Source organism: Chinchilla lanigera, unplaced genomic scaffold, assembly GCF_000276665.1.
Source record: "Chinchilla lanigera isolate Chin_1 unplaced genomic scaffold, ChiLan1.0 scaffold00023, whole genome shotgun sequence".
NCBI lineage: Eukaryota > Metazoa > Chordata > Mammalia > Rodentia > Chinchillidae > Chinchilla > Chinchilla lanigera.
In genome coordinates this window covers 22149724-22160910 of record NW_004955424.1, presented here as the reverse complement: position 1 = coordinate 22160910, position 11187 = coordinate 22149724, and the positions used below count along the sequence as shown (strand labels likewise).

General features: G+C 42.5%; 2 pseudogenes; both read right to left on the bottom strand.

Annotated features, from left to right (window-relative positions):
* Positions 1–364: 364 nt before the first annotated feature.
* Positions 365–8466, bottom strand: LOC102029763 (annotated as a pseudogene).
* Positions 8467–10504: 2038 nt separating this feature from the next.
* LOC106148591 lies at positions 10505–11187 on the bottom strand (annotated as a pseudogene).

The window sequence follows — 11187 nt, the reverse complement described above, 5'->3', positions numbered from 1 at the left end:
CTGCAAGGTGCTCAGTGTGAAAAGTGGCCCAAAGGAGTCGTGCATCTTCTGAAACAAATGTGATCACATTGTTTTCAGGTTATTTCCAAAGCGAAGTTGTCTCTGTTCATAGCTGGAGAAAGAGGGTTAGTGGAGTAACTATAAATAAGACTAATTATTACAGCTATCGCTAAAGTCTCCAGGGAGGAGGCTTTACCATGCAGTCAGTGCTACGCTGCCGCTTTTTCACTTCCAGCACCTACCTCACCAGCATCCTGTTCTTTTTGTTTTGTTTTGTTTTGTTTCAGTACCAGGAATCGAACTCACGACCTTGTGCTTGCCAGGCAGGTACTGTGCCACTGAGCTAAATTCCCAGCCCCACCAGCATCCTGTTCTTGATGCGTTCTAAAAATATAAAAATCTTTACAAGTGTTTAGGTAAAACGAGGATAGAGAGACAGACAGACAGGGAGAGACTGAGAGAGGGAGAAACAGTGGGAGAGGGAGGCACCAAAGCTTACCATAAGAAAAAGAAGGAAAAAAAGAGGTTGGGACAGGCCAGGCAAAAAAAGACAAGTATAGATTATATAGTTTAGGAGAGTCCAGATTATAGCAGAAATTAAAATGACTGGGGAAGGGGTAGGCACCAAAAACAGCACCTAAAGCTAACAAATGCCTAAACTGGTATATCGTATTCCCTCCCCACAATGTTCATATGGGAGGAAAAAAAGAAATTTTATAAGCTTCAAAACTAAAAACAAATGCACCCTGACCTTGTAGAATAAGATTTTGAATTTTATCATGATACCTCTTCTTGCTATAAAATTTACTTTTTTGTTTTGAAAGACTTCTTCCTGGTGGATTTCCCCTTGCCAGGTCATTTCACTTGGTTTCTCACACGGGCTGGAGGCTTCTTTGAGGAGCGGCCGCTAGGTTTCTTGATGACCGAGGGTGAGGGTCTGGCCTTTCTGGCAGGAGTTTTGGCCCGAGGAGGGGTTTTCTTGGGCAGGGCCTAGCTTTCCCCCGCTGAGCAGCTGGGACGTTAGGTGCAGGCTTGGACCCTCTCTGCTTCATGGGTGCCACTTTCCTTTGCGACTTGGCTGGAGTTTTCTTTTGCAACCTTCTCTTAGGTGGTGACTCTTCATCCTCAGAGTCTTCTGATGACTCATCTTCGTCTTCATCCTCATCTTCCTGTTTAGAATCATCTGGCTCTTTCTTTGGAAGTAGAGCTCCTGGGCTTGGGTAATATGGAAAACAGAGCTGGAAGGTGCCAGTGAATCCTTTACCAGAGATCTGCTCCATCCACCCATTCTTTTCACATTTCTGCAGCGTTTTCTTCAGCAAATGCATTTGATAATTAGAATCGGTCCCCAGGAGATTCTACAGGACATACTTCTTCAGAGCAGGGGTGGAGCACGGCTTTGGCTCATTCACGGCTGCAGTGGCAGACAGGAGTGCATATTCCATCGGGCTTCCGTCAAGCAGGGGTTTCTCCCCGGACTTCTTCCGCTGGAATGTCCCCGATGCACCTTTGCCAGTTATCTGCTCTAACTGGCCTCTCTCTACTGCTTTCTGCAGAGCGTTCTTCAACAGCTGAGGCCTGATGTCCACTCTAAGCTTAGGGTAATGCTGAGACACGTATTTCCTGATCAGACTAGAGGAAGTGAAGCAGTAGGATTTTAAATTGGAGCCCACCCAAACAGCCCAGAATTTAAGTTTGGGCAACTTAGTAACTTAATGAGACCCCATCTCAAAAAAAAAAAAAAAAAAGCTGGGAGTACTTCAGTGAGCAGCTCCTGGAGTCAGTCCTCAATGGAAAAAAAATTTTCATTAATTTCTCCTAATAGCTTTTCTATAAGATCTAACTTAGGGTCTCACACATGGTAGGCAAGCTCTGGGCTGCATTCTTGTCCTGCAACACCTTTCTTAGCTACACATTAATCTGGGGAATTTTCTAGATTTTAAAGTTTTGAATACAAAAGTTACCGTACACGTTTGCTGGCGTCTAGTCTAAGAATTAAAAAGAAAAAAAACTGCTTGACTTGAACCTTACTTACTCGGTTTGTTGCTGGTAGGAGTATTGGTGAGCCTGGTGCAGTGGCACGTTTCTGCAAATCCCACCTACCAAGGAGACTGAGGCAGGAAAATCCCTTGAGCCCAGGAATTTGAGGCCAGCCTGGGCAACATTGCAAAATTCTGTCTCAAAGAAGCCGTACGGAGGTAGAAATTCTGAAGTGACTTTATGTATAATACAGGGCAAATGCATATGAGTAAATACACTGATGTTATAGGAAACCAGGGTTCCCACTGTGGGACAAAAAAGATACAAACATGCAGTCGGAGAAAGGCGGAGAACTCTGTGTTGCTAGACTTGACTTGGACTTACCAGTATGAAGCTATGGTTTATGTATACGTGTATTTCTGTCCACTACAATGATCTAGGGCTGACAGGTATCTGATAGCAATGTGCATACCTAGTACGAGATCCTAGTTTCTGAACACCATTCTCTAAAAAAGGCTTCTGGGCTTTTCAAAGAAATGGCTGGTTCCAGGGGTGGGGCAGGGAGTACAGGAGGATCCTTGAACTTCTTGGGGCAGAAAGTGAGACAGTGAGCAGACTGATGGGGAGGTGGAAGTAAAGCACAGAAGTCAGCTTGCAGGGGACCTGCTGGCTAAATTTAGGGCAATTTGAGCATAATTTTAAAAATGTAATGATGCAATACATTATAACTCCTTGAATAAATGGAGACGTCTGGGTCATAGTGATGATTCACATAAAAGAGCTTCTAGCCAGGGATATAGCTCAGTGGCATAAGCGCCTGCCTGGCAAGCTCAAGGTCCTGAGTTCGACTCCTGGTACCAACAAAAAACAAAAACAGAAAAAAAGAGCTTCCAGCTCTTCTTTACAGAGACCACCAGCTATGGAATGCAAAGCACAATCAGAAAAGGGCCATTTTGCAACTCCCAGTGTAAAAACTCATTCAGGTAAGGATGATCAAGGAATACTGCAACTACTGGATGAAAACTTTGTGGGGGAAGGGTACTCACAGAGTGTTAAACATCAGCCCCACCTAGTGGTAGTTCATCATAAGGGATATAGGTGTCTTTATAATAAAAATACTTGATAAGCCACCTCCTTAACCAAGTAATCAACTCTTACATCAATAACACTGGTATAAACTGACATTCTGTTTCTCAAGTAATGCCATTACATAAACTAGCTATTATTTTTGCCCAAGATTTTTTTGTACATAAAGATTTATTTATTTATTTTCCAATCAGATTTCATTGATTTTTTTTTTTTTTTTTTTTTTTTTTTTTTTTGAGACAGGATCTTGCTATACAGTTCAGGCTGGCCTTGAGCTCACTTATGTAGCCCAGGCTGGCCTCGAACTCACAACGATCCTCCTGCCTGAGCCTCCCGAGTGCTAGGATTACAGGCGTGTGCCACCACGCCCAGCTCATTGGTACATTTTGGATATACATAGTGATCACACTCATCACAGAGAATCTGTACCTGTATATCACTTTTTTCCCACTCCCCTACCCTCCCTTCAATCCCTCCTCCCCTCCCCACTTACAAAATACTTTGTTTCCATTTTCCTTCTTTTCTCATTTTTACTTTTCTCTTCTTTCCTTTCCCCTCCCCGCTTCCTTGTTCCCTTCCCCATTTGAACATTTTCTTTCTATTTCACAATATCTAATATACATTTTGGTCCTTATTCACACTTTTGGTTTCTCACACCAGTGAAATAATGTGGTATTTACACACCTGTCTGATTTATTTCACTTAAGAGTATGGTCTCAAGGTGCATCCATCACTGGGGATATAGCTCAGCAGCACAAGCAACTGTTGGCAAATGCAAGGTCCTGAGTTCAATTCCTAGTGCCAAAACAAAAGTGCATCCATTTCCCTAGAAATATGTCAAGCTTATCCTTCTTTATGGCAGAGTAGTACTCCATTGTATAAAAAACCCACATCTTCTTTATCCATTCACCAGTTGATGCCCAAGATTTTTTAACATGAATCAAATCAGAGGGAATCATTGTGGAAATATATATGATTTGTTAAGAATTTTAATGGAACTGCAGTTATACAGAAAGTCCTAGTTCTTAGGAGATAAGTACTGAAATATTTGGGCTAAAATGCCATAATGTCTACTACTTATTTTTAAATGATACAGGGAACAAAATATTTTTTTGTATATATATATATATATATATATATATAAAATAAAATGTAAATTTGGTAAAATGGTGAATAATTGGTGAACTAGGTGAAGAGTACATGCATGTGCTTCTTCAATTTTGTACAGATTTAAAATATTTCAAAATCTAAGCCAGGCGTGGTGGTGCACACCTGTAATCCCACACTTGGGAGGCTGAGGCAGGAGGATTGGTGCAAGTTTGAGACCAACCTGGGCTACAAAGTGAGCTCAAGGTCAGCCTGAACTGCATCGCAAGACCTTGTCTCAAAAAGACAAAAAAAAAATTCAAAATCAAGAGTGAAAGAGAAAGCAATGCTATGTAATTATAGAGTGGTTAAACTGCTATACTGTGGTACTGACCTTATTTATATATTATCTTATGGAATATGACACATATCTTTGGGCATCACAGAAACCGAATAAATTGAGGATGTGAAACAGTATATATAGTGCACTCTCAGTGGCTTATTACTCCATATTATTTATAATAAACTAGAGAGTGTTTACGATTTGACTCAAGGGTATAAACTTTTGGAATTCTTTCTTTTTTTCTTTTTGTGTGGGGCTGGGAATCAGAGCCTCCACCACGCTAGACACGCACTGTATCACTGAGCCGCACACATCCCATCCCTGGAAATGGTTTCAATCCAGAGTACTTCTATTAAGGATTATAAATAAATTAAGTTTTACATTGTGATAGTTTACACATTAACTATTTTGTTTCTGGGTCAACACAGAACTTGAACTGATCTCAGGAGATGAGGGCTGGGTAATTAAACCAGCAGAGGATTTTGGTCCAGATTTTATCATCACGAGCAGCATGACATTGCCTGAGTGACTGCATTTCCTGTTCAGCAACATGGAAAGGATACGCCACCTGCCTCACAGGTTGGATGTGATATTCCAGAAATATGTGAAATACTGTATCTTAAAAACTGCAGCTATGTGTAAAAAAACCTGCAGTTATTCAAGCAAAATAGAGGTTCTTATTTATGAATAAGATAAACGTCTTCCCTCACGTATTTGCTGCTTTTAAATTCTCTACCTGGGCTGGGGATATAGCTCAGCAGCACAAGCGTCTGCTTGGCAAGTGCAAGGTCCTGAGTTCGATTCCTGGTACCAAAAAAAAAACCCCAAAACAATAAACTCTCTACCTACTCCCCTTTCCTTAAAAGTCCCATTCTTCCCCGTGGCTCCAGAAGCGATGGTGGGCCTGAGCACCCTCCCAAGCTTCTCCAGCTCACCCCCTTGGGCTGAAACTGGAGGGGCTGGAGAGAGGAAGAACTAAACAAAAAAACAGTGGTAAAATGTAGCAGTTCAGTCTCCCTGTGAGAAAAAGAAAAGCTGAGGCAGAATACAATTCCTCTCTACTACCCTGAGAGCAAAGCACATTTATAAAATCTCAAACTATGGGAGAAAGAAAAGTCCTGGAAATTTCTTGATGAGCAAGATACTCCAAATTTTGACCAATTACTCACCATTTTGCCAGATTTACATTCTACACAAAGAAAATTGTGATATATATATATATATAAATTGATATTTAATGGGCTGTTTTATATTAGTAAATGCTTTAAAAAAATGTATATAGACTGTATATTTTGTAGTCTACTCAAGAGGCAGAAGCAGGAGGATCACAAGTTTGAGGTCAGCCTAGACAACTTAGCAAGACTGTCTTGAAATAAAAAATTTAAAAAGGGTCAGGATCTGTTTTCATGAGAAACCACTCTGAAGATATCAATATGTAATACAATAAGCATTGTTAATTTCCTACCACTTTGTTTGTAACTCTGTATTGTCTGTACTGTTCTTTTGCTATTTTGTAAAAGAATATCTGTCTGTTAATGTTTTCCTCCTTTTATTTAAAAAAAAAAAAAAAAGGGTCAGGGACATAGCTCAGCAGAAGCATGCACCTGCCCAGCATGCACAAAGCCCTGGTTTCAACCGCCAGCACTGCAAAACAAAATAGCTCTGCGCTTGTTAGGTTCCCGTCTGCCCTGTTTTGCCCCGTCTCTATGCCCCCATAAAGTGTTTGTTTTTTCAGCCATGCATCTTTCCCGGCATGGTTTTCAGGAACACTAGCTTGTACAGTTGGCAAATGGATACTGTACTTTATTCACTCCCTCTAAGCATTATTACGATGTGACAAGATAGCTTGTGTTTTATAATGGAACATACTATGCTTTTCTGAAATAATTTATGATGAATATTATTTCTTCTCTTTTTTTTCTTTTTTCTTTTTTTGGTCTTTTTGAGACAGGGTCTCGCTGTGCAGTTCAGGCTGGCCTAGAGCTCACTTTGTAGCCCCGGTTGGCCTCAAACTCACTACGGTGCTCCTGCCTCAGCCTCCCAAGTGCGGGGATTACAGGCGTGCGCCACCACGCCCGGCCCTTAGTGATGGGTTTTCTGCCTCAGTGAAGATTCTGCTGAGTCATCACGGTGGGAAGTCAATATGGCTCAGGCCACCGGAGGCCATGTGTCAAGCCCTGTCTTTCCCCTCCCTGCTCAAATTACAACTTCCTACCTCCCTCTTTCGACTTCCTGTTTCCTTTTTCCTGCCTCCTGCCCAATCACAGCCTGCGCATCAGGCAGACCGCCTCCTGAACCGCGCCCCCTGCCTGCCCTATGTCGCCTTTGTTCCCCTGGTCAGGCCCTCAGGAGCTCCAGGTCCCTCCTTCCTGCTGTGGTCTTCTCCGTGCCTGCAATAAAGGCATTTTTGTTTTGTTCTGTTTTTGTTTGTGCCAAGAAAAAAACCAAACCTAACATTTTGGTGCTGTGACTCGCTTTCTCATTTTCCAAAAACATGGGCCCATGTCAGGACTCCCTCTCCTTTAGGTCCTTCAGGACACCCTTCTGCCTTATCAGTGATGACTGGAGGTCAGATTTGGGCATTGTCCTTCTCTCGCACCCCAATAAGGGTGATGGCCCTCCCAGGGGTTCAAGATCGGCTGATTAAGCCTCTGGCTCACCTTTAATTCAGCCACAAAATGGGAAATACTAATTCTCATCTTCCAAAAGACACTCCAAGACACTCCACTTGGTTGTCCCTTGGCCAATATAAATGTGTTTTTTTCTTTTTTCTTTCTTTTTTTTTTTTTTATTTTCTTTTTTTCTTTTTGAGGCAGTGTCTCGCTATGCAGTTCAGGCTGGCCTGGAGCTCACTTTGTAGCCCAAGCTGGTCTTGAACTTGCAACGATCCTCCTGCCTCAGCTTCCCAGTGCTGGGATTACAGGTGTGCACCACCATGCCCGGCTGGCCAATGTAAATGCCTTGAGCCTTAGAGACAGTGTCAAACCAAAACGGTTAGTTTTCTATTGCCAAAAGACCTGGCATCAATATAAACTTGATAGCGAGGGCCAATGGCCTGAGGAAGGTACTTTTGACATTAATATCCTCAGAGACCTAGATAATTTTTGCTACCACAACAACAAATGGAAGGAACTTCCTTATGTGCAGGCCTTTATTGTTCTCGGGGTGCACCCCTCTCTCCTACAGGCATGTGGGATGGCCCAAATATGCTTGGCCCACTCTACACTGCCAGAACCCCCAACCCCAAGAAAACACTTAGTTCATCCTTTTTTTTTTTTGAGGAAGGGTCTCAGTATGCAGTTCAGGCTGGCCTTGAGCTCACTTTGTAGCCCAGGCTGGCCTGGAACTCGCAATGATCCTCCTGCCTCGGCCTCCTGAGTGCTAGTTCATCCTTTTTAAAGGATGATGATTGTTTTTAGAAAAGTAAATGTCTTACCTGTGACATCTTTGATTTTTTTAATAATAAAATTTTACTTTAAAAAGTGACTCATAAAATTAACATCACTGCACAGTGAGTTTGCAATAGTGCACAAAAAGTTTAGCATAAACGAAGTTAGCAACAAAAAGTTTAATGTGGGCAACTTTCTCTTGAAGTACCACACTCCTTCTTTGAGTATGCACTTTAATTCTGCCTAATAAATTCCTTCATGTCTCTTACTGATGTGTCCTGAAAATTCTTTTTGTGATGGAAGCCAGAAAACCTGCAGCCTGTGTCATGGGTGCAGGGAGTCAAGGCTCCCCATCTTTGGGTACCTTTCTTGTTTTTTTTTTTCCCCGGTACCGGGAATTGAACTCACGACTTTGTGCTTGCCAGGCAGGCGCTGTGCTGCTGAGCTAAATCCCCAGCCCCTGGGTACCTCCTGGGACCCTGTCAGGTGACTTTTCCTTTGGCGAGCCAGCTTCTGGAGGTAAAGAGGCATCAGGATGACTTTAGCTATTGAAGGATGAAGGTTCATCAAACAACAGCCCATCTTCGTCTCCTTTTTTTTTTTTTTTTTTTTGTGGTACCGGGGATTGAACTCACTTGTCAAACAGGCACTTATGCCACTGAGCTATATCCCCAGCCCCCTTTGTCTCCTTTAGATCAGTAAGCATGAGACTTTCAGTCCCTGACTAGGCAGGGTCAGTGCTCTCCTTTGGCCTGAGCAGCCATAAGAAGATGGACCCTCAGCCCGTCTGCATCCCTTAAGGGGTCAAAGTTGGGAGGGCGAGGTAGTACAGAAGAAATGAGGTACAAAGGAGACAAGGAATATCACAGTTTGTCAATTGAACTTTTTTTTGTTTGAGACAGGGTTTCGCTTTGTAGTTCAGGCTGGCCTTGAACTCCTGGTGATTCTCCTGCCTCAGCCTCCTGAGTGCTGGGATTACACGTGAACACCACCAAACCTGGATGTCAACTGTACTTTTAAGAAGACTGAGACTTTAGGATCTAAAATTACCCCAAATTATCCATACTTATACTTCTTAGGCTTGTTTGTGCTTTTCTTCCAGGCCCATCACACTCCAAATCCCTAAAGATACTGTAATTCTGTAAATTAGCTTTGTTGATAAGGTTAAAAATCAGAAAACGGATTTAAGTTTTTTTTTTTTTTTTTTTTTGTACCAGGGATCAAATTCAGGGCCTTGCGCTTGCCAGGCAGGCACTTGCCGCTGAGCTATATCCCTGGCCCAAGAAAAACAGATTCTGAGTAGGGCATGATTTCTGTACCACTGTAGTCCCAGAACTCAAGAGGCTGAGGCAGGAGGATCACTGGGAGTTAGAGGTAGTCTGGGCTAGTGAGTTCAAGCTAGCCTGACCTACATAGAAAGACCCTGTGTGAAACAAACAAACAGACAAACAGTCACAAAGGATGTTTTCGGCAAAGCATCTGAGATCACTGATCTTTACCAACAACAAAAAAAGACTGCACCTGTGCCTTTCTCCTGTAAAACGGGCCATCTTTCCATCTGTGGTGCCGTCGCTTTCCTTCTGTGAACCAGGCCCAAACAAGAGGTTTGCAAATCCCATAGATTTTCTTTTCTTTTTGGTACCAGGAGTTAAACTCACGACCTCATGCTTGCCAGGCAGGCGCTGTGCCGCTGAGCTAAATCCCCAGCTCCGTAGATTTCCAGCTCCAGACTCTTTTTCCAGTGCCTCTCTCTTTGAGTGTATACTTTTCTGTGCCTTATAAATCCTTTAGGCCTCTTTAAAAACCCTGAGTAACTCTGAAGCCTTTGCCTTAGGCGAGTTATTAGGCACAATGTCAGTACATACAAAGTGTGGATATTTACCTATAATTAAGATAACATGGTGCCATAATAATTTACATCTATAATAATACAAAAGGTTCAAAAATCAGTATAAAAATTTTTCTACTACTGTACATATCAAAAATAAACTGGTATAGGGGGCGGGGAATATAGCTCAGTGGTGCAAGCACTTGCCCGGCAAGCACAAGGTGCTGAGTTTGATTCCCGGTACCAAAGATAAACTGGTGTAGCTCAATGATAGAGCATATGCGTAGCATTCATGAGGCCCTGGCTCAATACCCCACACCTAAAATAAAATAAAAAATAAAATAAAATGACTAAAACTAGGCATAAAAGTAAAAAGTGATGACAGTGCAACATAAATTATCAGTGCGGAAATTAAGTTTGTTTCTACTTTCCCACATTTAATTACAGCAATGCCTCGGTTTGGTTGGTGAATAGAAGCATTTGGCAAAATTTTACTTCTGTTCACAAATTCCACATTGAGTGATGAGCACAACCCCAGCCACAGTCCCGAGTCATGGAGCGAATTAGATTTGTGAACTGAGGTACCACTGTACTTTGTAAAAAAATGGCTCTGATAAGAAACTTCAAAATCCAGCAGTCAAATTTGTGGACTCATTTTGTGAAATGTATTACAAAGAAAAAGAATGGGCAAACAGTATAATTTAAAATCTTTATTGATTCATGTTTTCTAGAAATACTGTATTTTTAAATAAATCACCCAGGGCAAATACTTCTCTCTCAGTTCTTTTTTTTTTTGGTACCAAGTATCGAACTCAGGACCTCGTGCTTGCCAGGCAGGTGCTGTGCCGCTGAGCTATCTCCCTGGCCCTTAATTGTTTTGTTTCGTCTTATTTTGTTTGGGGCGGGGTCTTGCTCTGTGGTTATGTCGCTCAGGTCGCCCTTCAACTCACAGCATCCTCTGGCCGCAGCCTTTCAAGTGCCGGGATTACAGGCCCACGCTGCCACGCCACGCTCTCTTCTCAATCCTAAACCCCTTTCCCCATCAAGTATAATATTCATTTCTGACTAATCAGTTTGTGACAGCTGTGATTCTCAAACCTTTCTTCCAAACACTTTAAAAATACAAGATCACTGCAGCAAACAGACCATGTGTTGCAATTCTAAAAACCCAAAACACAGGGAAAGCTTTACTCTAACTGATCACATCACCAATCCCCTGGCTTCGGCTTTCTCTGACTGTAACGTCTTTGTTCACCAGCACTGCACGCACAGGAGAGGTGCCCACAGACGTCCTCACGTCACAGGGGCCCGGGCTCGGAGAGGAGGCCCTGCGGACGCAATTCTACTCTTCCACAGGTACTTCTGCACTCTCCTCATCGTCTTCACCTTTGTCCTCGCAAGAGTCTTCACTGTTGGTATCAATAAAATAATTCTCATCCCCATTCTCTCTCTCTTCTACTTTTTCTTCATTAAAG